This window comes from Oncorhynchus kisutch, linkage group LG15, assembly GCF_002021735.2.
Source record: "Oncorhynchus kisutch isolate 150728-3 linkage group LG15, Okis_V2, whole genome shotgun sequence".
In the NCBI taxonomy this organism is placed as follows: Eukaryota; Metazoa; Chordata; class Actinopteri; order Salmoniformes; family Salmonidae; genus Oncorhynchus; species Oncorhynchus kisutch.
In genome coordinates this window covers 88,077,838-88,101,202 of record NC_034188.2, presented here as the reverse complement: position 1 = coordinate 88,101,202, position 23,365 = coordinate 88,077,838, and the positions used below count along the sequence as shown (strand labels likewise).

The window sequence follows — 23,365 nt, the reverse complement described above, 5'->3', positions numbered from 1 at the left end:
TGTGACCTCACAGCCAGTGGGTGGCAGCGGTCTCTGTGACCTCACAGCCAGTCGGTGGCAGCAGTCTCTGTGACCTCCCAGCCATTCAGTGGTCTCTGTGACCTCCCAGCCATTCAGTGGTCTCTGTGACCTCCCAGCCAGTCAGCGGTCTCTGTGACCTCCCAGCCAGTCAGCGGTCTCTGTGACCTCCCAGCCAGTCAGCGGTCTCTGTGACCTCCCAGCCAGTCAGCGGTCTCTGTGACCTCCCAGCCAGTCAGCGGTCTCTGTGACCTCCCAGCCAGTGGGTGGCAGCGGTCTCTGTGACCTCACAGCCAGTGGGTGGCAGCGGTCTCTGTGACCTCACAGCCGGTCGGTGGCAGCGGTCTCTGTGACCTCACAGCCAGTGGGTGGCAGCGGTCTCTGTGACCTCACAGCCAGTGGGTGGCAGCGGTCTCTGTGACCTCACAGCCAGTGGGTGGCAGCGGTCTCTGTGACCTCACAGCCAGTGGGTGGCAGCGGTCTCTGTGACCTCACAGCCAGTCGGTGGCAGCGGTCTCTGTGACCTCCCAGCCATTCAGTGGTCTCTGTGACCTCCCAGCCATTCAGTGGTCTCTGTGACCTCCCAGCCAGTCAGCGGTCTCTGTGACCTCCCAGCCAGTCAGCGGTCTCTGTGACCTCCCAGCCAGTCAGCGGTCTCTGTGACCTCCCAGCCAGTCAGCGGTCTCTGTGACCTCCCAGCCAGTCAGCGGTCTCTGTGACCTCCCAGCCAGTGGGTGGCAGCGGTCTCTGTGACCTCACAGCCAGTGGGTGGCAGCGGTCTCTGTGACCTCACAGCCGGTCGGTGGCAGCGGTCTCTGTGACCTCACAGCCAGTGGGTGGCAGCGGTCTCTGTGACCTCACAGCCAGTGGGTGGCAGCGGTCTCTGTGACCTCACAGCCAGTGGGTGGCAGCGGTCTCTGTGACCTCACAGCCAGTGGGTGGCAGCGGTCTCTGTGACCTCACAGCCAGTCGGTGGCAGCGGTCTCTGTGACCTCCCAGCCATTCAGTGGTCTCTGTGACCTCCCAGCCAGTCAGCGGTCTCTGTGACCTCCCAGCCAGTCAGCGGTCTCTGTGACCTCCCAGCCAGTCAGCGGTCTCTGTGACCTCCCAGCCAGTCAGCGGTCTCTGTGACCTCCCAGCCAGTCAGCGGTCTCTGTGACCTCCCAGCCAGTCAGCGGTCTCTGTGACCTCCCAGCCAGTCAGCGGTCTCTGTGACCTCCCAGACAGTCAGCGGTCTCTGTGACCTCCCAGACAGTCAGCGGTCTCTGTGACCTCCCAGACAGTCAGCGGTCTCTGTGACCTCCCAGACAGTCAGCGGTCTCTGTGACCTCCCAGACAGTCAGCGGTCTCTGTGACCTCCCAGACAGTCAGCGGTCTCTGTGACCTCCCAGACAGTCAGCGGTCTCTGTGACCTCCCAGACAGTCAGCGGTCTCTGTGACCTCCCAGACAGTCAGCGGTCTCTGTGACCTCCCAGACAGTCAGCGGTCTCTGTGACCTCCCAGACAGTCAGCGGTCTCTGTGACCTCCCAGACAGTCAGCGGTCTCTGTGACCTCCCAGACAGTCAGCGGTCTCTGTGACCTCCCAGACAGTCAGCGGTCTCTGTGACCTCCCAGACAGTCAGCGGTCTCTGTGACCTCCCAGACAGTCAGCGGTCTCTGTGACCTCCCAGACAGTCAGCGGTCTCTGTGACCTCCCAGACAGTCAGCGGTCTCTGTGACCTCCCAGACAGTCAGCGGTCTCTGTGACCTCCCAGACAGTCAGCGGTCTCTGTGACCTCCCAGACAGTCAGTGGTCTCTGTGACCTCCCAGACAGTCAGTGGTCTCTGTGACCTCCCAGACAGTCAGTGGTCTCTGTGACCTCCCAGACAGTCGGTGGCAGTGGTCTCTGTGACCTCCCAGCCAGTCAGTGGTCTCTGTGACCTCCTAGCCAGTCAGCGGTCTCTGTGACCTCCCAGCCAGTCAGCGGTCTCTGTGACCTCCCAGCCAGTCGGTGGCAGCGGTCTCTGTGACCTCCCAGCCGGTCGGTGGCAGCGGTCTCTGTGACCTCACAGCCAGTGGGTGGCAGTGGTCTCTGTGACCTCACAGCCAGTGGGTGGCAGCGGTCTCTGTGACCTCACAGCCAGTCGGTGGCAGCAGTCTCTGTGACCTCCCAGCCATTCAGTGGTCTCTGTGACCTCCCAGCCAGTCAGCGGTCTCTGTGACCTCCCAGCCAGTCAGCGGTCTCTGTGACCTCCCAGCCAGTCAGCGGTCTCTGTGACCTCCCAGCCAGTCAGCGGTCTCTGTGACCTCCCAGCCAGTCAGCGGTCTCTGTGACCTCCCAGCCAGTCAGCGGTCTCTGTGACCTCCCAGACAGTCAGCGGTCTCTGTGACCTCCCAGACAGTCAGCGGTCTCTGTGACCTCCCAGACAGTCAGCGGTCTCTGTGACCTCCCAGACAGTCAGCGGTCTCTGTGACCTCCCAGACAGTCAGCGGTCTCTGTGACCTCCCAGACAGTCAGCGGTCTCTGTGACCTCCCAGACAGTCAGCGGTCTCTGTGACCTCCCAGACAGTCAGCGGTCTCTGTGACCTCCCAGACAGTCAGCGGTCTCTGTGACCTCCCAGACAGTCAGCGGTCTCTGTGACCTCCCAGACAGTCAGCGGTCTCTGTGACCTCCCAGACAGTCAGCGGTCTCTGTGACCTCCCAGACAGTCAGCGGTCTCTGTGACCTCCCAGACAGTCAGTGGTCTCTGTGACCTCCCAGACAGTCAGTGGTCTCTGTGACCTCCCAGACAGTCAGTGGTCTCTGTGACCTCCCAGACAGTCAGTGGTCTCTGTGACCTCCCAGACAGTCAGTGGTCTCTGTGACCTCCCAGCCAGTCAGTGGTCTCTGTGACCTCCCAGCCAGTCAGTGGTCTCTGTGACCTCCCAGCCAGTCGGTGGCAGTGGTCTCTGTGACCTCCCAGCCAGTCAGTAGTCTCTGTGACCTCCCAGCCAGTCAGCGGTCTCTGTGACCTCCCAGCCAGTCAGCGGTCTCTGTGACCTCCCAGCCAGTCAGCGGTCTCTGTGACCTCCCAGCCAGTCGGTGGCAGCGGTCTCTGTGACCTCCCAGCCGGTCGGTGGCAGCGGTCTCTGTGACCTCCCAGCCGATCGGTGGCAGCGGTCTCTGTGACCTCCCGGCCGGTCGGTGGCAGCGGTCTCTGTGAGCTCACAGCCGGTCGGTGGCAGCGGTCTCTGTGAGCTCACAGCCGGTCGGTGGCAGCGGTCTCTGTGACCTCACAGCCAGTGGGTGGCAGCGGTCTCTGTGTCCTCACAGCCGGTCGGTGGCAGTGGTCTCTGTGACCTCACAGCCGGTCGGTGGCAGTCACAGTGGTTGTGTCAGTTTGTCATGGGAACAAACAGAAGCCCCCTCAACATAACACCTTAATACTATCATATTTCATTAGATGTTTTAAATGAACATGTCTCATTAATTTTGAGTGTCATTTTTTTTTTAAATGCACAAGTTATTGGCAGTAGAATTTACTTATTCAAAGCCTGTATATTTAGATATTGACTTTACTCTGCTTGCTTGGCCTGAAGCATGCCCCGACAACATATTTCAACTTCCTGAGGACATGTTCTGCATATTCTCTAACATGATTATGCACACATTCCACTTTCTTAGGAACCAGGTCCATGTGCACAAATATTGGCATGCCAAAATGAATATGACAAGACGACAAACAACCACTAAAAGAGAGAGAGACACACACACACACACACACACCCACACACACTAACAGAGACACACACACACACACACCACAGACTAACACACACACAAACAGAGACACACACACAAACACACCACAGACTAACACACACACACACCACAGACTAACACACACACAAACAGAGACACACACACAAACAGAGAGACACACACACACACACACACTAACACACAAACAGAGACACACACACACACACACACACACACACACACAGAGACATACACACAGAGACACACACACAGAGACACACACTAACACACACACAGAGACACACACTAACACACACACACACCCTATATTAGGGCACTGCAATAGCTGCATATCATTATTTCCTCGGGACACATTTCACCTGAACATGACCGTGAAGTACCTAAATTAATTACCCTCTGGAAACGTTGCCATAAAGATTAAATGTATAGAGCTAAAAACATGTCCTTTCAAATCAAGCTACTCAACGCTGGCTACAAGCCCAGCCCTTCCTGTTGTACGTAGCAGCATAATACAGAAAGAAAAGGAGAAGAAGCTTTGAGAAGTGGTCAACACATTGCCTGCATGGACTCACAACTCATTTACTATGCTGTAATTGGCTTCCTTCATCAGAGCGTATTAAATACATATTCAGCAGACTCAACAGCCTTGGTTTCCTCATCGATCTACACACAATACCCCATAATGACACCACAATACCCCATAATGACATCACAATACCCCATAATGCCATCACAATACCCCATAATGCCTCGCCTGGTTCACCAACTACTTCTCTGATAGAGTTCAGTGTGTCAAATCAGGGGACCTGTTGTCCGGACCTCAGGCAGTTTTCTATGGGGGTGCCACAGGGTTCAATTCTCGGGCCGACTCTTTTCTCTGTATAGATCAATGATGTCGCTCTCGTTGCTGGTGATTCTTTGATCCACCTCTACGCAGACGACACCATTATGTATACCTCTGGCCCTTCTTTGGACACTGTGTTAACAAACCTGCAGATGAGCTTCAATGCCATACAACTCTCCTTCCATGGCCTCCAACTGCTCTTAAAACGCTGGTAAAACTAAATGCATGCTCTTCAACCGATCGCTGCCCACACCAGCCCGCCTAGCATCACTACTCGGGACGGTTCTGACTTAAAATATGTGGACAACTATAAATACCTAGGTGTCTGGCTAGACTGTAAACTCTCCTTCCAGACTCATATTAAGCATCGCAAATCCAAAAACAAACCCTATTTCGCAACAATGCCTCCTTCACTCACGCTGCAAAACATACCCTCGTAAAACGGACTGTCCTGCCGATCCTTGACTTCGGCAATGTCATTTACAAATTAGCCTCCAACACTCTACTCAGCAAATTGGATGCAGTCTATCACAGTACCATCTGTTTTGTCACCAAAGCCCCATACACTACCCACCACTGCGACCTGTATGCTCTCGTTGGCTGGCCCTCACTTCATATTCGTCGCCAAACCTACTGGCTCCAGGTCATCTATGAGTCTTTGCTAGGTAAAGCTCCGCCTTATCTCAGCTCACTGGTCACCATAGCAGCACCTATCCGTAGCACGCGCTCCAGCAGGTACAGTTGAGACAGAAGTTTACGTACACCTTAGCCAAATACATTTAAACTCAGTTTTTCACAATTCCTGACGTTTAATCCTAGTAAAAATTCCCTGACTTAGGTCAGTTAGGATCACCACTTTATGTTAAGAATGTGAAATGTCAGAATAATAGTAGAGAAAATTATTTCTTTCAGCTTTTACTTCTTTCATCACATTCCCAGTGGGTCAGAAGTTTACATGCACTCAATTAGTATTTGGTAGCATTGCCTTTACATTTTTTGGGTAGCCTCCCACAATAAGTTGGGTGAAGTTTGGCCCATTCCTCCTGACAGTCAGGTTTGTAGGCCTCCTTGCTCACACTTTTTCAGTTCTGCCCACAAACTTTAGATTGAGGTCAGGGCTTTGTGATGGCTACTCCAATACCTTGACTTTGTTGTCCTAAAGCCATTTTGCCACAACTTTGGAAGTATGCTTGGGGTCATTGTCCATTTGGAAGACCCATTTGCGACCAAACTTCCTGACTAATGTCTTGAGATGTTGCTTCAATATATCCACATAATTTTCCGACTTCATGATGCAATCTATTTTGTGAAGTGCACCAGTCCCTCCTGCAGCAAAGCACCCCCACAACATGATGCTGCCACCCCCATGCTTCACGGTTGGGATGCTTTTCTTCAGCTTGCAAGCCTCTCCCTTTATCCTCCAAACATAAAGATGGTCATTATGGCCAAACAGTTATATTTTTGTTTCATCAGACCAGAGGACATTTCTCCAAAAAGCACAATCTTTGTTCCCATGTGCAGTTTCAAACCGTAGTCTGGATTTTTTATGGCGGTATTGTAGCAGTGGCTTCTTCCTTGCTGAGGGGCCTTTCAGGTTATGTTGATATAGGACTCATTTTACTGTGGATATAGATACTTTTGTACCTGTTTCCTCCAGCATCCAATGATTTTTTAAATTTCACCTTTATTTAACCAGGTAGGCTAGTTGAGAAGACCTTTATTTAACCAGGTAGGCTAGTTGAGAACAAGTTCTCATTTGCAATTGCGACCTGGCCAAGATAAAGCAAAGCAGTTCAACACATTCAACAACACAGAGTTACACATGGAGTAAAACAAACATACAGTCAATAATACAGTAGAAAAATCTATATACAGTATGTGCAAATGAGGTAGGATAAGAGAGGTAAGGCAATGAATAGGCCATGGTGGCAAAGTAATTACAATATAGCAATTATACACTGGAATGGTAGATGTGCAGAAGATGAATGTGCAAGTAGAGATACTGGGGTGCAAAGGATCAAGATAAATAATTACAGTATGGGGATGATGTAGATTGGATGAGTTATTTACAGATGGGCTATGTACAGGTGCAGTGATCTGGGAGCTGCTCTGACAGCTGATGCTTAAAGCTAGTGAGGGAGGTAAGAGAGTCTCCAGCTTTAGTGATTTTTGTAGTTTGTTCCAGTCATTGGCAGCAGAGAATTAGAAGGAGAGGCAGCCAAAGGAAGAATTGGTTTTGGGGGTGACCAGTGAGATATATCTGCTGGAGTGCATGCTACGGGTGGGTGCTGCTCTGGGGACTAGTGAGCTGAGATAAGGCGGAGCTTTACCTAGCAGGGTCTTGCAGATGACCTGGAGCCAGTGGGTTTGGCGATGAGTATGAAGCGAGGGCCAGCCAACGAGAGCATACAGGTCGCAGTGGTGGGTAGTATATGGGGCTTTGGTGACAAAACGGATGGCACTGTGATAGACTGCATCCAATTTGTTGAGTAGAGTGTAGGAGGCTATTTTGTAGATGACATCGCGGAAGTCGAGGATCGGTAGGATGGTCAGTTTCACGAGGATAAACCAGACTTGTCTACAATTTTCTTATTTCTTTGGATTTTCCCATGATGTCAACAAAGAGGCACTGAGTTTGAAGGTAGGCCTTGAAATAGATCCACAGGTACACCGCCAATTGACTCAAATTATGTAAATTAGCCTATCAGAAGCTTCGAAAGCCATGACATAATTTTCTTGAATTTGCCAAGCTGTTTAAAGGCCCTACACCTCCTGTCTCAGCCTCCAGTATTTATGCTGCAGTAGTTTATGTGTCGGGGGGCTGGGGTCAGTCTGTTATATCTGGAGTATCTCTCCTGTCTTATCCGGTGTCCTGTAAGAATATCTCTCTCTCTCTCAAATGAGAACTTGTTCTCAACTAGCTAACTAACTTACCTGGTTAAATAAAAGGTGAAAAAAAAAAAAGAATCGATTCACAACTCATTTACTATGCTATATAGGATTCCTTCATCAGAGCGTATGAATAATGAATGGATTCACAACATTTGGATTACCAGGGAAAAGATAGACCAGGGAAAAGATGCCAAACATTAACAACGATGTGTGACAAGATCCTGATGATGATGATGATGAGGATGATGATGAATGATGTGTACGGTAATGTGTGGCCTGACTCCCTGTGTGTTAATCACAGTGATAGAGTGGCCCCTAGCCACACCCTGTGGTCCCACTAAATCACAGTGACGGAGTGGCCCCTCTGCACGCCCTGTGGTCCCACTAATCACAGTGACAGAGTGGCCTCTAGCCACGCCCTGTGGTCCCACTAAATCACAGTGACGGAGTGGCCCCTAGCCACGCCCTGTGGTCCCACTAATCAAAGTGGCGGAGTGGCCTCTAGCCACGCCCTGTGGTCCCACTAATCACAGTGACGGAGTGGCCTCTAGCCACGCCCTGTAGTCCCACTAAATCACAGTGACGGAGTGGCCCCTAGCCACGCCCTGTGGTCCCACTAATCACAGTGACGGAGTGGCCCCTAGCCACGCCCTGTGGTCCCACTAATCACAGTGACGGAGTGGCCCCTAGCCACGCCCTGTGGTCCCACCAAATCACAGTGACGGAGTGGCCCCTAGCCACGCCCTGTGGTCCCACCAAATCACAGTGACGGAGTGGCCCCTAGCCACGCCCTGTGGTCCCACTAAATCAAAGTGACGGAGTGGCCCCTAGCTACGCCCTGTGGTCCCACTAATCACAGTGGCCCCTAGCCACGCCCTGTGGTCCCACTAAATCACAGTGATGGAGTGGCCCCTAGCCGCGCCCTGTGGTCCCACTAATCACAGTGGCCCCTAGCCACGCCCTGTGGTCCCACTAATCACAGTGGCCCCTAGCCACGCCCTGTGGTCCCACTAAATCACAGTGACGGAGTGGCCCCTAGCCGGGCCCTGTGGTCCCACTAAATCACAGTGACGGAGTGGCCCCTAGCCACGCCCTGTGGTCCCACTAAATCACAGTGACGGAGTGGCCCCTAGCCGCGCCCTGTGGTCCCACTAATCACAGTGGCCCCTAGCCGCGCCCTGTGGTCCCACTAATCACAGTGACGGAGTGGCCCCTAGCCACGCCCTGTGGTCCCACCAAATCACAGTGACGGAGTGGCCCCTAGCCACGCCCTGTGGTCCCACCAAATCACAGTGACGGAGTGGCCCCTAGCCACGCCCTGTGGTCCCACTAAATCAAAGTGACGGAGTGGCCCCTAGCTACGCCCTGTGGTCCCACTAATCACAGTGGCCCCTAGCCACGCCCTGTGGTCCCACTAAATCACAGTGATGGAGTGGCCCCTAGCCGCGCCCTGTGGTCCCACTAATCACAGTGGCCCCTAGCCACGCCCTGTGGTCCCACTAATCACAGTGGCCCCTAGCCACGCCCTGTGGTCCCACTAAATCACAGTGACGGAGTGGCCCCTAGCCGGGCCCTGTGGTCCCACTAAATCACAGTGACGGAGTGGCCCCTAGCCGCGCCCTGTGGTCCCACTAATCACAGTGGCCCCTAGCCGCGCCCTGTGGTCCCACTAATCACAGTGACGAGTGGCCCCTAGCCACGCCCTGTGGTCCCACTAAATCACAGTGACGGAGTGGCCCCTAGCCGGGCCCTGCTGTCAGACCTAGTGGATGAACACAGCTGGAGGGTTTCCCAATGCCACAAGATGAACAGCCCTGGCCGGATTCTGCTCCCCGATGGACCCAAAACACAACCACTACACTCCCTTAGTTAAACATTCAACACACAGCCTTTTTGAGCAGCTAGGTATAACATGTCCCCACACTTTCTCTGAAATCACACGTTGTTGTGGGAAGAAAACATCTAAAAATAAATAAAAAAGATAAATAAATAAATAAAGACTAGCGAAGGAAGGGTCTGCAGCGCCACTCAGTAGAATAACATCTCCTCCACTGAACCTCTCTGTCTACTACCATCGTACAGCTGAGGCACTTTAAATCTCAGACTGAATCGGACTTGCTGCGGTCTCGCTGGTAATTTTTTAAATATTTTTTAATCAAATATAAAATGTCTGCCTTCCTGCCTATTTGAACACTGTAGCGATGTCCCAAATGGCACCCTATTCCCTATGGGTCTTAGTCAAAAGTAGTGCACTATGTAGGGAATAGGGTGCTAGCCCTGGTCAAAAGTAGTGCACTATGTAGGGAATAGGGTGCTATTCCTGGTCAAAAGTAGTGCAATATAAAAAAGAAGGGGATATTCTGCCCTTTAGGATGCAGACTGTGCCTATCTGTAGACTCTGCTGGGAAGACGTTTTAATATCCTCCTATAGTAAGGCTGCCAGCGCAACCTTCTGCTAGCCTATTGATTAACAATCAAGCAGGAGAGACCAAGTGCCCTTTTCAATCCAGGTCAATACCCATGTTTCATGGGCCAGCTGTTTTCAATGCAAATCAATACCCATGTTTCCTGGGCCAGCTGTTTTCAATCCAAATCAATACCCATGATTCCTGGGCCAGCTGTTTTCAATCCAAATCAATACCCAGGTTTCCTGGGCCAGCTGTTTTCAATGCAAATCAATACCCAGGTTTCCTGGGCCAGCTGTTTTCAATGCAAATCAATACCCATGTTTCCTGGGCCAGCTGTTTTCAATCCAAATCAATACCCATGTTTCCTGGGCCAGCTGTTTTCAATCCAAATCAATACCCAGGTTTCCTGGGCCAGCTGTTTTCAATCCAAATCAATACCCAGGTTTCCTGGGCCAGCTGTTTTCAATCCAAATCAATACCCAGGTTTCCTGGGCCAGCTGTTTTCAATCCAAATCAATACCCAGGTTTCCTGGGCCAGCTGTTTTCAATCCAAATCAATACCCAGGTTTCCTGGGCCAGCTGTTTTCAATCCAAATCAATACCCAGGTTTCCTGGGCCAGCTGTTTTCAATCCAAATCAATACCCAGGTTTCCTGGGCCAGCTGTTTTCAATCCAAATCAATACCCAGGTTTCCTGGGCCAGCTGTTTTCAATCCAAATCAATACCCAGGTTTCCTGGGCCAGCTGTTTTCAATCCAAATCAATACCCAGGTTTCCTGGGCCAGCTGTTTTCAATCCAAATCAATACCCAGGTTTCCTGGGCCAGCTGTTTTCAATCCAAATCAATACCCAGGTTTCCTGGGCCAGCTGTTTTCAATCCAAATCAATACCCAGGTTTCCTGGGCCAGCTGTTTTCAATCCAAATCAATACCCAGGTTTCCTGGGCCAGCTGTTTTCAATCCAAATCAATACCCAGGTTTCCTGGGCCAGCTGTTTTCAATCCAAATCAATACCCAGGTTTCCTGGGCCAGCTGTTTTCAATCCAAATCAATACCCAGGTTTCCTGGGCCAGCTGTTTTCAATCCAAATCAATACCCAGGTTTCCTGGGCCAGCTGTTTTCAATCCAAATCAATACCCAGGTTTCCTGGGCCAGCTGTTTTCAATCCAAATCAATACCCAGGTTTCCTGGGCCAGCTGTTTTCAATCCAAATCAATACCCAGGTTTCCTGGGCCAGCTGTTTTCAATCCAAATCAATACCCAGGTTTCCTGGGCCAGCTGTTTTCAATCCAAATCAATACCCAGGTTTCCTGGGCCAGCTGTTTTCAATCCAAATCAATACCCAGGTTTCCTGGGCCAGCTGTTTTCAATCCAAATCAATACCCAGGTTTCCTGGGCCAGCTGTTTTCAATCCAAATCAATACCCAGGTTTCCTGGGCCAGCTGTTTTCAATCCAAATCAGCTTATTGGAATTAACACGTTTTATTTTTAGAGACCTTTAAAGCTACTAAAAACAAATTAACAGCAGTTTATATGGTACAATGATTACCTAGACTGTACATTGCTTGTTTTGACACAAACAAATTAGGAGCACTATTCACATTTTTGCAACCAGGAAATGGCGGAGCGATATCTGCATATTGCACTTTAACCTTGGATTTCTTGTTGCTGAGTATGTTGAGCAAAACATGTATTTTTGCAGATCTAAAAAAAAAGTTTTTGATTGAATATCGACCAAGACTGTTTCAATGGAAATGACACACACCAAGCCCTAAGGGTTGGGTTACTATTGTGAACAAAGGGCCAGGCATTTTATTTCACTTCCTCAAACAATGTCCACCGCAGAATAGTCCTACATCAGTCAGCCTTAATGACCCAGTCACTGACACACACACACACACACACACGTGTTTAGTCACTGATAAAGTCAGTCAGGTAGCATCTGTGTGTTTGCGTGTGTGTGTGTGTGTGTTTGCGCGTGCTTTCGAGCGTGTTTGCGTGTGCGTGTAATTGGGAATAGGCATTTGACAGTAAGTTGTAGTTCTTCCTTCAGCCTAACTGGACAGAAACCAGAGCAGGAAGAGAGAGCCTCTGACTGGAAAGTGGAACTAGAAATATTGAACAGCCAACTGGGAAAAGCATTAAACCAGCTGGCTACAGTATGAACTGGAGTAGTCTAAAAACAACCTTATATCACGAGTCACTGAGGTCGCCCGAACACGGCTACAATGGGTTGTATCCCAAATGGCACCCTATTCCCTATATAGTGAACGACTGGTCAAAAGTAGTGCACTATATAGGGAAGAGGGTGCCATTTATAGGGAATAGGGTGCCATTTATAGCGAATAGGGTGCCATTTATAGGCAATAGGGTGCCCATTTAATAGCGAATAGGGTGCCCATTTACTAGCGAATAGGGTGCCCATTTAATAGCGAATAGGGTTCCATTTAATAGCGAATAGGGTGCCCATTTAATAGCGAATAGGGTGCCATTTAATAGCGAATAGGGTTCCATTTAATAGCGAATAGGGTTCCATTTAATAGCGAATAGGGTGCCATTTAATAGCGAATAGGGTGCCATTTATAGAGAATAGGGTGCCATTTATAGAGAATAGGGTGCCATTTATAGAGAATAGGGTGCCATTTATAGAGAATAGGGTGCCATTTATAGAGAATAGGGTGCCATTTATAGGGTGCCATTTATAGGGTGCCATTTATAGGGTGCCATTTATAGGGTTCCATCTATATAGGGTTCCATTTATAGGGTTCCATTTATAGGGTTCCATTTATAGGGTTCCATTTATAGGGTTCCATCTATAGGGTTCCATCTATAGGGTTCCATCTATAGGGTTCCATTTATAGGGTTCCATCTATAGGGTTCCATCTATAGGGTTCCATTTGGAACACAACCCCAGACTCCTGGTTTAGTAACCCTTATTGCAGAGGGACTCAAATTCCAGACAGCACTTCTGGTTTCCACCATTCCCCTCTAATCAAATCAAAGTTTTTGTCACAGGCTCTAACCAACAGTGCAAAAAAGGTGTTAGGTAAGTAAAGAAATAAAACCGTAAAAAGACAGTGAAAAAAACAGCAGCGAGGCTCCATACAGTAGAGAGGCTCCATACAGTAGAGGGGCTATATACAGTAGAGGGGCTCCATACAGTAGAGAGGCTATATACAGTAGAGGGGCTCCATACAGTAGAGAGGCTCCATACAGTAGAGGGGCTATATACAGTAGAGAGGCTCCATACAGTAGAGGGGCTATATACAGTAGAGAGGCTCCATACAGTAGAGAGGCTATATACAGTAGAGGGGCTCCATACAGTAGAGGGGCTCCATACAGTAGAGAGGCTATATACAGTAGAGAGGCTATATACAGTAGAGGGGCTCCATACAGTAGAGAGACTATATACAGTAGAGAGGCTCCATACAGTAGAGAGGCTCCATACAGTAGAGAGGCTCCATACAGTAGAGAGGCTCCATACAGTAGAGAGGCTATATACAGTAGAGAGGCTATATACAGTAGAGAGGCTATATACAGTAAAGAGGCTATATACAGTAGAGAGGCTCCATACAGTAGAGAGGCTATATACAGTAGAGGGGCTCCATACAGTAGAGAGGCTATATACAGTAGAGGGGCTCCATACAGTAGAGGGGCTATATACAGTAGAGAGGCTCCATACAGTAGAGAGGCTATATACAGTAGAGAGGCTATATACAGTAGAGAGGCTATATACAGTAGAGAGGCTCCATACAGTAGAGAGGCTCCATACAGTAGAGAGGCTCCATACAGTAGAGAGGCTATATACAGTAGAGAGGCTATATACAGTAGAGAGGCTATATACAGTAGAGAGGCTATATACAGTAGAGAGGCTCCATACAGTAGAGGGGCTATATACAGTAGAGGGGCTCCATACAGTAGAGAGGCTCCATACAGTAGAGGGGCTATATACAGTAGAGGGGCTCCATACAGTAGAGAGGCTATATACAGTAGAGAGGCGCCATACAGTAGAGGGGCTCCATACAGTAGAGGGGCTCCATACAGTAGAGAGGCTCCATACAGTAGAGAGGCTCCATACAGTAGAGAGGCTCCATACAGTAGAGGGGCTCCATACAGTAGAGAGGCTATATACAGTAGAGAGGCTATATACAGTAGAGAGGCTATATACAGTAGAGGGGCTCCATACAGTAGAGGGGCTATATACAGTAGAGGCTATATACAGTAGAGGGGCTCCATACAGTAGAGAGGCTATATACAGTAGAGAGGCTCCATACAGTAGAGAGGCTCCATACAGTAGAGGGGCTATATACAGTAGAGAGGCTCCATACAGTAGAGGGGCTCCATACAGTAGAGAGGCTCCATACAGTAGAGAGGCTCCATACAGTAGAGGGGCTCCATACAGTAGAGAGGCTCCATACAGTAGAGAGGCTCCATACAGTAGAGAGGCTCCATACAGTAGAGGGGCTCCATACAGTAGAGGGGCTCCATACAGTAGAGGGGCTCCATACAGTAGAGGGGCTCCATACAGTAGAGAGGCTCCATACAGTAGAGGGGCTCCATACAGTAGAGGGGCTCCATACAGTAGAGGGGCTCCATACAGTAGAGAGGCTCCATACAGTAGAGAGGCTCCATACAGTAGAGGGGCTCCATACAGTAGAGAGGCTCCATACAGTAGAGAGGCGCCATACAGTAGAGAGGCGCCATACAGTAGAGAGGCGCCATACAGTAGAGGGGCTATATACAGTAGAGAGGCTATATACAGTAGAGAGGCTCCATACAGTAGAGGGGCTCCATACAGTAGAGAGGCTATATACAGTAGAGAGGCTATATACAGTAGAGAGGCTCCATACAGTAGAGGGGAGCCATACAGTAGAGGGGCTCCATACAGTAGAGGGGCTATATAGAGTAGAGAGGCTATATACAGTAGAGAGGCTATATACAGGCACCGGTTAGTCAGGCTGATTGAGGTAGTATGTACATGTAGATATGGTTAAGGTGTGCCTGTATGTTCTGGGTCTTACCTCTGCAACCTTTGGAGGGACTCCGTCTCCCAGTACTTCTCTGTAGAAGCACTGTTGGGCCATGTAGTAGGACAGGCCGCTGGTCCTCTTAAAGGCATCCTTCAGCCGCTTCAACTCCACATCAGTTACTACAGAGAGAGGGAAAGAGAGAGAGAGAGAGCGTGGGGGGAGAGGGAAAGAGGGAGAGAGCGCGGGGAGAGGGAGAGAGGGAAGGAGAGAGATGGAAGGAGAGAGAGCGGGGGGGAGAGGGAAGGAGAGAGAGCGGGGGGAGAGGGAAGGAGAGAGAGGGGGGGGGAGAGGGAAGGAGAGAGAGGGGGGGGGAGAGGGAAGGAGAGAGGGGGGGGGAGAGGGAAGGAGAGAGAGGGGGGGGAGAGGGAAGGAGAGAGAGGGGGGGGGGAGAGGGAAGGAGAGAGAGGGGGGGGGGGGAGAGGGAAGGAGAGAGAGGGGGGGGGGGAGGGAAGGAGACGAGAGGGGGGGGGGAGGGAAGGAGAGAGAGAGGGGGGGGAGAGGGAAGGAGAGAGAGAGGGGGGGAGAGGGAAGGAGAGAGAGGGGGGGGGAGAGGGAAGGAGAGGAGAGGGGGGGAGGAGGGGGAAGGTAGGAGAGAGGGGGGGGAGAGGGAAGGAGAGAGAGGGGGGGGGAGGGGAGAGGGAAGGAGAGGGGGGGGGAGAGGGAAGGAGAGAGAGGGGGGGGAGAGGAAGGATGAGAGAGGGGGGGAGAGGGAAGGAGAGAGAGGCGGGGAGAGAGAGGGGAGAGAGAGGGGAGAGAGGAAGGAGAGAGGCGGGGGAGAGAGAGAAGGAGAGAGAGCGGGGGAGAGAGAGAAGGAGAGAGAGCGGGGGAGGAGAGAGAGAGAGAGAGAGCGGGGAGAGAGAGAGAGGAGAGAGAGCGGGGGAGAGAGAGAAGGAGAGAGAGCGGTGGGGAGAGAGAGAAGGAGAGAGAGCGGGGAGGGAGAGAGAGCGGGGGGAGAGAGAGAAGGATGAGAGGAGAGAAGGAGAGAGAGCGGGGGAGAGAGAGAAGGAGAGAGAGAGAAGGAGAGAGCGGGGGGAGAGAGAAGGAGAGAGAGCGGGGGAGAGAGAAGGATGAGAGCGAAGGAGAGAGCGGGGGAGAGAGCGAAGGAGAGAGCGGGGGAGAGAGGAAGGAGAGAGAGCGGGGGAGAGAGGGAAGGAGAGAGAGCGGGGGAGAGAGGGAAGGAGAGAGAGCGGGGGAGAGAGGGAAGGAGAGAGAGCGGGGGAGAGAGGGAAGGAGAGAGAGCGGGGGAGGAGAGGGAAGGAGAGAGAGCGGGGGAGAGAGGGAAGGAGAGAGAGCGGGGGGAGAGAGAGAAGGAGAGAGCGGGGGAGAGAGCGGGGGAGAGAGGGAAGGAGAGAGCGGGGGGAGAGAGGGAAGGAGAGAGAGCGGGGGGAGAGAGGGAAGGAGAGAGAGCGGGGAGAGAGGGAAGGAGAGAGAGCGGGGGAGAGAGGGAAGGAGAGAGAGCGGGAGAGAGAGCGGGGGAGAGAGGGAAGGAGAGAGAGCGGGGGAGAGAGGGAAGGAGAGAGCGGGGGACAGAGGAAGAGAAAAAATGAAGGGTCAAATAACATCAGGCTAAAGACAAAGGTGTCCTAAACCAATTAACAACAGGCTAAAGACAAAGGTGTCCTAAACCAATTAACAACAGGCTAAAGACAAAGGTGTCCTAAACCAATTAACAACAGGCTAAAGACAAATGTGTCCTAAACTAATTAACAACAGGCTAAAGACAATGGTGTCCTAAACTAAAAGGGGAATTTGGGGAGAGTAAGTTGTTCTTATTGGTGTCATGGGCAGCATCCCAAATGGTTCCCCATTCCCTAGTGCACGACTGTTGACCAAAGTCCTAGGGAATAGGGTGCCATTTGGGACGCAGATCCTGTCTACAGGCAACTACTGCCCAGAGCAGCCGGCTGCGGAGTCCTGGAACTGCTGAGCCCAGAGCAGCCGGCTGTGCAGTCCAGGAACTGCTGAGCCCAGAGCAGCCAGCAGTGCAGTCCAGGAACTGCTGAGCCCAGAGCAGCCAGCAGTGCAGTCCAGGAACTGCTGAGCCCAGAGCAGCCAGCAGTGCAGTCCAGGAACTGCTGAGCCCAGAGCACCCAGCTGTGCAGTCCAGGAACTGCTGAGCCCAGAGCAGCCAGCAGTACAGTCCAGGAACTGCTGAGCCTAGAGCAGCCAGCTGTGCAGTTCAGGTCTGCTGAGCCCAGTCAGCCAGCAGCAACACTGACACTGCAGGTCTGACAGAAAGTTCATCAATACCTCTCCACTGATGCCTGCTAGGTTGTTACGACAGTGGAGTTATGACTGCAGGGGCACTCAGTGCTCTCACTCTCTCACACACACACACACACAAACACCAAGGTTTCCGTTAGGACAACGTGACCTGCAAGATTTGTAATTTACCAGATATTTGAGAAATGTACATGACATCCCAAATTGGGACCATAAAGCATTATGTCTAGCATCCACGGTGCTCCAAATCTCATTTACATGATTTAAAATCGAAATTAGCCTGTAATGTTGTCATAAAATAAAGTAGAACGATGTTCTTATTACCATCGTGACAGGTTTTATTGAAAAGCAAAACATTGTCAGTTTTATCTTCATCCCTGCTATAAATCATAAATTAATATAATTTAAAGAATATATTTTTTATCTAGAACAAGTCGCCTACACTGTAATAAAACACAAATTATATTTGTATAATATAAGTAGCGCACGACCTAGGCCTCTCTAAATGTAATTTAGCCTAGGCATGAACATTTTAATTAGGCCTAATAAATAACACAAGATGGCCGTCTACAAAACACCAGGGCCAGCCGGTCATGGCTAGAAGGTATCAAGCCGGGGGGGGTAGGTAGCCTAGCGGTTAGAGCGAATCCCCGAACTGACAAGGTAAACATCTGTTGTTCTGCCCCTGAACAAGGCAGTTAACACACTGTTCCTAGGCCGTCATTGTAAACAAGAATTAGTTCTTAACTGACTTGCCTAGTAAAATAAAAGGTAAAATCTAAAAATTTAAAAAAGTTAAATGGTAAATTTGGTTAAATAAAGGTCAAAAAAATAAAATAAAAGGCATCCATCAAACAGTCATGGCTAGAAGGGATACAGCTTTTGTAAAAATTTATGTCAGATTTGACTTTAGATCGGTTAGTAGAATTAAAGTAGCAGGTTAGGAAAAGGGGGAGGTTAGGGTTAGCTATAATGCTTTAAAAAAAATAAAAAACTTTTGATGTTAATTTGACAAAAGATGGATCCCTTCTAGCCATGACCAGGCCTGTCCTCCCCACTCCGGCAGTGATTCAGCACCACAGCAGTGGGAAGAGGACACTCTAGGTGGACACACGATGAAGAAAGTATAAAACTCGTGGTTGGACAATCAAATTCGATGAGTAAATAAAACAAAATTAATCGAGACAAATATTATTATTTTTTCAACGCTCCTGTGAAACAAGGCCTGTGCCAATGAATTTAATGAAAACACTGCTTTTCAAAGCTCAAAATATTTCACTATTTTTTTTTTTACAGTTCTACTGGATGATGTTGATACATTTTATGTTTATTGTCATTTGAACTAATCATGGGGTCATGACTCGTTTCATGTGTGATATACGTGACTTAATGATGACTGCTCTGTTTCCTACTGTAGACAGGTGAGTGTAACATTGTAACTCTCCTATGTGATGACCACTCTGTTTCCTACTGTAGACAGGTGAGTGTAACATTGTAACTCTCCTATGTGATGACCACTCTGTTTCCTACTGTAGACCGGTAACATTGTAACTCTCCTATGTGATGACCACTATGTTTCCTACTGTAGACCAGTAACATTGTAACTCTCCTATGTGATGGCCACTCTGTTTCCTACTGTAGACAGGTGACATTGTAACTCTCCTATGTGATGACCACTCTGTTTCCTACTGTAGACAGGTGAGTGTAACATTGTAACTCTCCTATGTGATGACCACTCTGTTTCCTACTGTAGACAGGTGACAATGTAACTCTCCTATGTGATGACCACTCTGTTTCCTACTGTAGACAGGTGAGTGTAACATTGTAACTCTCCTATGTGATGACCACTCTGTTTCCTACTGTAGACAGGTAACATTGTAACTCTCCTATGTGATGACCACTCTGTGTCCTACTGTAGACAGGTGACATTGTAACTCTCCTATGTGATGACTGCTCTGTTTCCTACTGTAGACCGGTAACATTGTATCTCTCCTATGTGATGACCACTCTGTTTCCTACTGTAGACAGGTGACATTGTAACTCTCCTATGTGATGACTGCTCAGTTTCCTACTGTAGACCGGTAACATTGTAACTCTCCTATGTGATGACCACTCTGTGTCCTACTGTAGACAGGTGAGTGTAACATTGTAACTCTCCTATGTGAATAGTTGGCAACAATGTTTTGTTTCCAAGTGCAAAAAAGCTAAACTGAAAAGCACCAAATTGCACATGATACACATCATCACTCTTTATCAATCCATTCCAAATCTTTATACTACACATGACACAGCGGCTGAATGTGTTGAGCTTGGACTAGGACGACAGCAGAACTGCTCAGGACTGGTCCTGACGAAAACAATACTGTGCTTCTAATTGGCCAGATCAAACACTCCTTGGAGCAGGGCGATGCACATCAGCCGCGCTACTTTGTCCTCAAGAAGGAGCGATCTTGAGGCAGTCTTTACTCTGTTGTGGAGAAAGAATCCCCTCTCTGCTGGCACACTGGAAAACGGGGATAATCAACAGTCGTGGTACACTTAGCCGAAGCCCCTTGTAAAGAGGACAACACGTCTTTAATGGGAGTAAAATAAAAACATTGTTTTGCAATGGAATTCCTTTTTTCCCCTTCTTCCTGTTGGATAACTGTAGTAACCTAGTTACCAACCGCCTCTCTCTCCCCCTAGGAGGGTAACTGTAGTAACCTAGTTACCAACCGCCTCTCTCTCCCCCTAGGAGGGTAACTGTAGTAACCTAGTTACCAACCGCCTCTCTCTCCCCCTAGGAGGGTAACTGTAGTAACCTAGTTACCAACCGCCTCTCTCTCCCCTAGGAGGGTAACTGTAGTAACCTAGTTACCAACCGCCTCTCTCTCTCCCCCTAGGAGGGTAACTGTAGTAACCTAGTTACCAACCGCCTCTCTCTCCCCCTAGGAGGGTAACTGTAGTAACCTAGTTACCAACCGCCTCTCTCTCCCCCTAGGAGGGTAACTGTAGTAACCTAGTTACCAACCGCCTCTCTCTCCCCCTAGGAGGGTAACTGTAGTAACCTAGTTACCAACCGCCTCTCTCTCCCCCTAGGAGGGTAACTGTAGTAACCTAGTTACCAACCGCCTCTCCCCCCTAGGAGGGTTACTGTAGTAACCTAGTTACCAACCGCCTCTCTCCCCCTAGGAGGGTAACTGTAACCTAGTTACCAACCGCCTCTCTCCCCTAGGAGGGTAACTGTAGTAACCAACCACCTCTCTCCCCCTAGGAGGGTAACTGTAGTAACCTAGTTACCAACCACCTCTCTCCCCCTAGGAGGGTAACTGTAGTAACCTAGTTACCAACCACCACTCTCCCCTAGGAGGGTAACTGTAGTAACCTAGTTACCAACCACCACTCTCCCCTAGGAGGGTAACTGTAGTAACCTAGTTACCAACCACCTCTCTCCCCCCCTAGGAGGGTAACTGTAGTAACCTAGTTACCAACCACCTCTCTCCCCTAGGAGGGTAACTGTAGTAACCTAGTTACTAACCACCTCTCTCTACCCATAGGAGGGTAACTGTAGTAACCTAGTTACTAACCGCCTCTCTCCCCTAGGAGGGTAACTGTAGTAACCTAGTTACTAACCACCTTTCTCCCTGTTTCAGTTCCTATCCCTGCTCATAGAACAATCTATTATAAAACGCACTAGCCTGTCACACCATCAGTGGGGTTAAACCCCCACTCACACCGGGTCAAGTGTGTGTGTGTGTGTGTGTGTGTGTGTGTGGTCTCCAAAGGCTGCAGTGCTGTGGCCGCATCCACAGAGTGTCTCATCTCCATCAGCACTCTTACTGCGAGGCGTTCTGTGGATGCAGGCTCTGATGCCCACAAAGCTGGTGATGGGTCTGACTCTGCTATGCCTTGTGGTTACAGGCCCCGATGCCCACAGAGCTGGTGATGGGTCTGGCTCTGCTGTGCTTTCTGGTTACAGGCCCCGATGCCCACAGAGCTAGTGATGCCTAGCAACAGAGACTGATGGTTTATGCTAGAAATACAAGCAGGTGCCACCACCTAGTCAGAAGGTGTTTCTGTGAATTGTACGTGTTTGCAGCTGCAACACCCAGTGTGGCGATATTTATTTTTTTACACATTTATTTAACTAGGCAAGTCAGTAAAGAACAAATTCAGGAACAGTGGGTTAACTGTTTTGCAGTATGAAAGCCCACAGCAGGGTTGTGTTGCAGGATTAAAGCCCACAGCAGGGTTGTGTTGCAGGATTAAAGCCCACAGCAGGGTTGTGTTGCAGGATTAAAGCCCACAGCAGGGTTGTGTTGCAGGATTAAAGCCCACAGCAGGGTTGTGTTGCAGGATTAAAGCCCACAGCAGGGTTGTGTTGCAGGATTAAAGCCTCCAGCAGGGTTGTGTTGCAGGATTAAAGCCCACAGCAGGGTTATGCTGCAGTATGAAAGCCCACAGCAGGGTTGTGCTGCAGTATGAAAGCCTCCAGCAGGGTTGTGCTGCAGTATGAAAGCCTCCAGCAGGGTTGTGCTGCAGTATGAAAGCCTCCAGCAGGGTTGTTCTGCAGTATGAAAGCCTCCAGCAGGGTTGTGTTGCAGTATGAAAGCCTCCAGCAGGGTTGTTCTGCAGTATGAAAGCCCACAGCAGACCTACAGCTGTGAATCTGTTCTTAGGCCACTGCCTTCTTTTAGAAAGCCTGGGACGGATGTTTTGAAAATAATACCAGCATCATCTCCCTCTCTCCATCTCCCTCTCCCACATCTCCATCTCCCACTCTTCCCGAGTCCTCTAGGGTCGTCAGGGGTCAATTAAACAAGGCTCATTTGCATATATTCACACAGACAAGCTCAGTCTCAGCATATTCCCATCCTAGCCCCTATCGTAGATGACCTGCTGCTGTAGAAGGATGTTGTCATTAAAACAAATGCAGGATAGATGGAGTAAAATGTCTCGCTCACTCACTCGTTTTGCTTTGGGTAAGGAATCCTTTAGGCTGGGGCGGCAGGGTAGCCTAGTGGTTAGAGTGTAGAGGCGGCAGGGTAGCCTAGCGGTTAGAGTGTGGAGGTGGCAGGGTAGCCTAGCGGTTACAGTGTAGAGGAGATAGGGTAGCCTAGCGGTTAGAGTGTAGAGGAGATAGGGTAGCCTAGCGGTTAGAGTGTAGAGGAGATAGGGTAGCCTAGTGGTTAGAGTGTAGAGGAGGTAGGGGAGCCTAGAATACATCTGGCCTAACCTATACTAAAGCCATGGTCCTGAACTACATGTGGCCTAACCTAACCTAAAGCCATGGTCCTGAACTACATGTGGCCTAACCTAACCTAAAGCCATGGTCCTGAACTACATGTGGCCTAACCTAACCTAAAGCCATGGTCCTGAACTACATGTGGCCTAACCTAACCTAAAGCCATGGTCCTGAACTACATGTGGCCTAACCTAACCTAAAGCCATGGTCCTGAACTACATGTGGCCTAACCTAACCTAAAGCCATGGTCCTGAACTACATGTGGCCTAACCTAACCTAAAGCCATGGTCCTGAACTACATGTGGCCTAACCTAACCTAAAGCCATGGTCCTGAACTACATGTGGCCTAACCTAACCTAAAGCCATGGTCCTGAACTACATGTGGCCTAACCTAACCTAAAGCCATGGTCCTGAACCACATCTGGCCTAACCTAAAGCCATGGTCCTGAACTACATCTGGCCTAACCTATACTAAAGCCATGGTCCTGAACTACATGTGGCCTAACCTAACCTAAAGCCATGGTCCTGAACTACATGTGGCCTAACCTAACCTAAAGCCATGGTCCTGAACCACATCTGGCCTAACCTAAAGCCATGGTCCTGAACTACATCTGGCCTAACCTATACTAAAGCCATGGTCCTGAACTACATCTGGCCTAACCTATACTAAAGCCATGGTCCTGAAATACATCTGGCCTAACCTATACTAAAGCCATGGTTCTGAAATACATCTGGCCTAACCTAAACTAAAGCCAAGGTCCTGAACTACATCTGGCCTAACCTATACTAAAGCCATGGTCCTGAACTACATCTGGCCTAACCTAAAGCCATGGTCCTGAACTACATCTGGCCTAACCTATACTAAAGCCATGGTCCTGAACTACATCTGGCCTAACCTATACTAAAGCCAAGGTCCTGAACTACATCTGGCCTAACCTAACCTAAAGCAAGGTCCTGAACTACATCTGGCCTAACGTATACTA

General features: G+C 49.8%; 1 pseudogene; it reads right to left on the bottom strand.

The window, feature by feature from the left end:
- The window catches only part of LOC109904936 (ubiquitin carboxyl-terminal hydrolase 32-like), a 108,912-nt pseudogene that overhangs the window by 66,326 nt on the left and 19,221 nt on the right, over positions 1–23,365 (bottom strand).